This window comes from Scyliorhinus torazame, chromosome 3, assembly GCF_047496885.1.
Source record: "Scyliorhinus torazame isolate Kashiwa2021f chromosome 3, sScyTor2.1, whole genome shotgun sequence".
In the NCBI taxonomy this organism is placed as follows: domain Eukaryota; kingdom Metazoa; phylum Chordata; class Chondrichthyes; order Carcharhiniformes; family Scyliorhinidae; genus Scyliorhinus; species Scyliorhinus torazame.
The window spans coordinates 233,015,387-233,021,386 of record NC_092709.1 but is presented as its reverse complement, the minus strand read 5'-3'; the positions used below and the strand labels follow the sequence as shown (position 1 = coordinate 233,021,386).

General features: G+C 51.6%; 1 long non-coding RNA gene across 1 annotated transcript in view; it reads right to left on the bottom strand.

Moving 5' to 3' along the window:
* Positions 1 to 1,696: 1,696 nt before the first annotated feature.
* LOC140408988 (uncharacterized) overlaps positions 1,697 to 6,000 on the bottom strand; it is a 55,497-nt gene continuing 51,193 nt past the window's right edge. Inside the window, exons 5-6 of the long non-coding RNA XR_011940254.1 lie at positions 4,424 to 4,979; positions 1,697 to 2,029 (exon numbers count right to left, since the gene is read on the bottom strand). This is a non-coding gene — a long non-coding RNA (uncharacterized lncRNA). The remainder of the gene's footprint in view (positions 2,030 to 4,423; positions 4,980 to 6,000) is intronic.

Sequence of the window (6,000 nt, the reverse complement as noted above, 5' to 3'; positions counted from 1 at the left end):
AGCTTCCCCCCCAATCACCAGTTTCAATGCCTCCCCTCACCCAGGTGAGCAACACCCCTGCTATGGGGTTGCTGAATGACCTCCCTTTATTGCTCCTGCTTCAGTCCCCTCCCACTTGATGCCACCCTTCAGGCCCTACCCCCTTCAGGTCCCGCCCCCTCAAGTCACACCCCTTAGGCCCCACCCATTGGCAGTGCCAACCTGGCAACTTTGTGGTGCAAACCTGGCAGTATCAACCTGGCAGTGCCAGGGTTCCGCACTGCCCTTCCATGTCTCCAACCACCCGGGGGTTACAATCTCCTCCGAGCCCCCGTGGCGTGGTCACCACGCATGGTCTCCATTTGTGGAGACTAGTAGTGATTTACGCCTTCTTCACGCTGCTCTGGCAGGCGGGAGAATTGCAGGAAATCTTTCAACAGATTCTGCATATTTAAATGAGGATTTAAATACGCTAATCTGATTCAGCCCCATTGAGGGTATAAAACAGATTATGCCAATTGAAGTGGGCCCGGAGCATCGGAAACTGTTTGGCCCCTGCCGCAAATCCTTTGCGGGATTCTCCCAACGGGCGGCTAAGTGCTGACGCCGGAGTAAAAACGGGAGTGTTTTACTCCGGCGTCGGCGCTCGTTGCGGGACCCCATTCTGCGGCCCACAGGGGGCTAGGACGGCACTGGAGCGGCCTCCGCCACCTCAGCTGCCAATCCCAGCCTGAACTCAGCGCCGCGGGGTCCGCACATGCGCAGGTGGGACAGCGCCAACTAGCGCATGCCAAATGGCGCAGGGCTACAGGAGCCGGCGCGGAGAAAGGAGGCCGGGGGGCACAGAGGCCGGCCCGCCAATCGGTGGCCCCCTATCCCGGGCCAGGCCACTACGGAGGCCTCCCCCCCCGGGTTCGGACCTCCCTCCCCCCCACAGGCCACCCCCCGGACTCTTCAAGGCCGAGGTCCTGCCAGCTCAGAGGATGTTAGAATGGCGCCGGCGGGACTCGACTTTTTGATGATGGCCGCTCGGCCCATCCGGGCCAGAGAATTGACGCGCTGGCCCGGGGCCAGAGGGACGGCGCAAATCCCGACCGGCGCCGCGCCGACTATGCCTGCGCCGATGGAGAGAATCGAGTCCCGATGGAGAGAATTCCGCCCTCTCTTTCGGGCCTCTCCTGGAATTTCCCCGACATAGCAGGATTTGCACCGGGCACAACACTCATGGAGGATTGGCCCCAATGATTCCTGCTATGACCTCCTTAATAATGGATTCCAGCAATTTCCCTCTGCCAGATGTTAAGCTAACTGGTCTAATGTTTCCTGTTTATCTCCCTCTTTTCTTGAATAAAGGTGTTAAATTTTCCATCTTCCAATTTCGCTGGGACCCTTCCAGAATGTAAGGAATTTTGAACCTTGCTGTCTTGAAACAATTGCTGTACGGAAAATAAATCTCTAAAATTAAATGGGTGGATTCAAGGCAATAATTGTTGGATTGTTTCACAAGAAGAAGCACATGTACAAAGAAATTGTTGGGACTCCTGGGAGGATGGGCGGAGTGGGCCGCGAGAGGGTTATCTTAGCAATGTAAAACTTTGCAGAGTATGGAGGTCTTTGAGTTAACCTGTTTTGAAATTATTATTGTGCAAAACTCTATTTTTACTTAAACAGAGAGAGAAGGAAATCTGTTATTTGGACGATAATTATATATTAAGTATATTTTATTATACGCAGATGATGAACATTAACTGGGGATTCATAGTGGTCCGATTAATAGGAACAGCCTTCCATGACAGAATCAGTGGCTGGAGGACATTGTAATCTTTATTGTCACAAGTAGGCTTACATTAACACTGCAATGAAGTTACTGTGAAAATTCCCATGGCACCTGTTCGGGTACACAGAGGGAGAATTCAGAGTGTCCAAATTACCGAGCAGCACGTCTTTGGGGACTTGTGGGAGGAAACCGGAGTACCGGGTGGAAACCCATGCAGACACAGGGAGAACGTGCTGACTCCACACAGACAGTGACCCAAGCCGGGAATCGAACCTGGGACCCTGGAGCTGTGAAGCAACAGTGCTAACCACTGTGCTACCGTGCTCCCCATAAATCTGAAAATTATCAACCTGGAAATGCCATTTTAGGTTTCCTGTGCAGTTTTCAGGTTTTTTTTTACAATAGGTCAGTTATGGCCCTTTCAAATGGGGACTTAATTGATTTTATTTCCTCTAACGAGGCTCACATAGGAAGACTTAGGAGATGTATGTTTGTCACGTGTATCTCCGGAAATAAATGCTGATAAAAGGGTGTGAAGATTGATTTTGATTTGATTTGATTTGATTTATTGTCACATGTACCGAAGTACAGTGAAAAGTATTTTTCTGCGGCCAAGGGAACATACACAGTACATACATAGTAGGTGTGATGAATGGTTACTGTATTACTGTACCCTTATCATCATGTAAGGTGAGGTCCCCTTTAAGACCGGGCTTGAAACCCTTGGGGACTCCGCCTCCGGTTCCGCCCACTTGGGAGCCATGTATAAGGAGCCGCCTTGTGGGCGTCACCTAGTAAGCACCCGTCTCAGCACCAGGCTAGTTCTTAGCTTATTAAAGCCTTCTTAACCGTTTAGGTCTCTAATCGGCGTTATTGAGGGTACAAAAATTTAATAAGCTAAACTACATCAGGATGGACGCAGGCCTAAAACCAGAAAAGCTCAATCTGGAGGCACGGACACCGGAGGCAAAGGAAATTTTTAAATACTGGCTCCGATGCTTCGAGGCCTACCTGGACTCCTCAGAGACTCCCATCCTGGGGCCACGCAAGCTGCGCCTACTCCACGCCCGGGTGAGTCACAGAATCTCCGCCATGCTTGAAAAGGCGACTACCTATGAAGAGGCGGTCGAGTTACTATGCAAGCGGTTTGTCAAACCCATCAACGAGGTATATGCCTGGCATCTGCTCTCTACCTGCCGGCAGCGCTTGGAGGAATCGCTAGATGAATTTGTAGAAAAACTCACCGTGCTCACCAGGGACTGTGACCATCAGGATGTGACAGGGGAAATCCATATGAACCTGCACATCAGAGACGCTTTTGTGTCCGGCATCCACTCGACTTACATCCGGCAGCGGCTACTCGAAAACGGGACAAAAGACCTCCAGGACACGCTAACGCTCACTTCCTCGCTGGAAGTGGCCCGACATAATTTGGGCATATACCCCGTTACCCTGCAAGCCCCCCTCGGACTTCCCCAGACTCGGCCACGTTACGGGACTGCGCCGCGCGGCGGCCGGCCCAGACCGGGGGCACACCGTGCTACTTCTGTGGGCAGGGCCAGCATCCACGACAACACTGCCCAGTCCGCTCTGCCATCTGCAGCGACTGTGGGGAAAAGGGGCATTTTGCGAGGGTCTGCCTGGCCAGGCCCAAGGGCCAGAAACACAAAGAACAGCAAGCCTGAAAATCAGGCTTACAGGCCCGCAGGCCTCGCAGTGCGGCTGCGGATCGACCCGACACACCCCTTTCTGACGCGTCATCCGCCTCGTGCAAATTATGGGGGCGGCCATCTTAACGGCGGCCATCTTCTCGACCCGACACGTGCGGCCGACGGTGGCAGCCATTTTATGAATCCGACTCGGCTGAGGACTCGGACTATCCGCAACTCGGAGCGATCACCCTCGACCAGACGCGGCCAAAACACCTATGTTGAAAGTCCAGGTCAACGGGTGCGACACCCCATGCCTTTTTGACTCCGGGAGCACGGAGAGCTTTATTCATCCTGAGACGGAGGTCCACCTCTGGGTCTCGCTTCCACCTTGGCTGACGGCTCCGGGACCTGTTCTTCTCCGGAGGCACGCAAGGAGCCATAAAACGGACCCCCTGGTCGAGAGGGTCCGATTACTACACGCGAACCCCAGATACACCTACGTCAAGTACCCCGACGGCAGGCAAGATACGGTTTCCCTCCGGGATCTGGCACCCGCTGGTTCCCCCACTACAGACGCCCCCTCCCTCACAGCTCCCCTGCGGGATCTGGCACCCACTACACCCACCCCCCCCCGGTCCCACTCCCCGTCGGCGGACACCGACCGCGCATGCCCCCTAGCGCCCCCCCTACACACCCTGCCGGCATTGGCACCGCTACCCCCAGCCCCAGCTATTTCCCCTGCGCCCCGATCCCCTACCCTGACCCGGACCAAGGCTCCGACCACCGTGCTCCCGGACATACCCTCAACTAAGACGTCCGTGTCCGCCGCACCACCGCCCGAGCTGAGGAGGTCGATGAGAACGATCAGGCCGCCGAAACGAATGGACTTATGATGGCACTTCACCCCCGCCGGACTATTTTTTAAAACAGGGGTTGAATGTGATGAACGGTTACTGTATTACTGTACCCTTATCATCATGTAAGGTGCTGTCCCCTTTAAGACCGGGCTTGGAACCCTGGGGGACTCCACCTCCGGCTCCGCCCACCTGGGAGCCGTATATAAGGGGCCGCCTTGTGGGCGGCACCCAGTAAGCACCCGTCTCGGCACCAGGCTAGTTCTCAGTTTATTAAAGCCTTCTTTACCGTTTTACTCTCGAAGCGTCGTTATTGAGGGTACAACAGTCGACAAAAGAATAATCAACAAAGAACATTGACAAATGGTACATCGACAAACAGTGATTGGTTACAGTACGGAACAAGGGGCCAAACAAAGCAAATACATGAGCAGGAATAGCATGAGGACGTCGTGAATAGTGTTTTTACAGGGAGCAGATCAATCCAAGGGAGAGTCGTTGAGGAGTCTAGTAGCTGTGTGCAAGAAGTTTTTCCTATCTCTGGATTTGCGGGTCTTCAGACTTCTGTATCTTCTGCCTGATGGAAGGGTCTGGAAGAAGGCAAAGCCTGGGTGGGAGGGGTCTCTGATAATGTTGCCTACCTTCCAGAGGCAGCGGGAGGTGTCGTCCGAATCAACGAGCAGGTGGCTCCACTTCTATCCTTCACCACCTGGTTTTCTGGAAAAAACACCCACCAACTGGATTAGTAAGGGAATGTTTGCAGCTTAAAAGCAAAATGGAAAGGGTTGCAGAATTTCAGGGTCAACAGTGGGTGAAATTAGTCTTAGTTGCAATGGAGAGGGGTTACTGTTTCAGTATCATTCATTTTGAGCTATTTCACTGTATGTATTTTGTCCCCACCATTTCTCCTTTGCATCTCTACAGGAAGGTTTCGGTTTCAGAAATCTGAGCAACGTCAACAAATCTAGTGATTTTCAAAGTCTGTGTGGATCATTTACAGGAACTGAAGTCTCCTGTAATTTAATATCCCTTTAATTGCTGATTCTTGTTAATCTGCAGTCTCTATATGGATGTCATTAACTAAATTAGGCTGCAAGAAAAATGTGACACACAACAAAGAAAAGCTGAAACCGAACAACATTTCCACAAGTAGACATTTAGTGGTTGGCAAACATCAGGAAAACTCAGTAAACTGTGAGCAGAATGTTACCACCCTGTCACAGTGAAGGCAGGGCCAGTAAATGCAGCAAGCCATGCAATAGCCCACTGACTTTGGCAGGACCAGGAAATCCCACCAGTGGGAAGGCCTGTAAAATTATGCCATATGTTTGGCTAAATCTGTATTCTGCAAGTCAATTAATAATGGGAGTGAGAACACAGAGTGGCAATGACGAAGACAGACTGCAATGAGGGATAAGTCTATGTCTAACTTAAGCATTTGTTGCCTGTGGAATATCTCTTGTTTTCTTAAACTCAGAATCTTCCTGATAACTACAAACTAACTAAAATGCTGAGTTTAACAGAATCTGCCTGGCAATGGTTGCCTGAATAGATGTCAATTATTGCAGCAGGAGGCTGACTTAACAGTTGCAACTTGGATGTAAGTCACCAGTTTCTATAAAAGCAGACATCTTTGGTGACTACACAGAGTGGAGACAATGAGAACTGAATGTGAAGCAGAACGAGTGCTAACTTGGGAATTGGTGCAGGTAGGAATTTAGTGTAGAGGGCAAGGAAG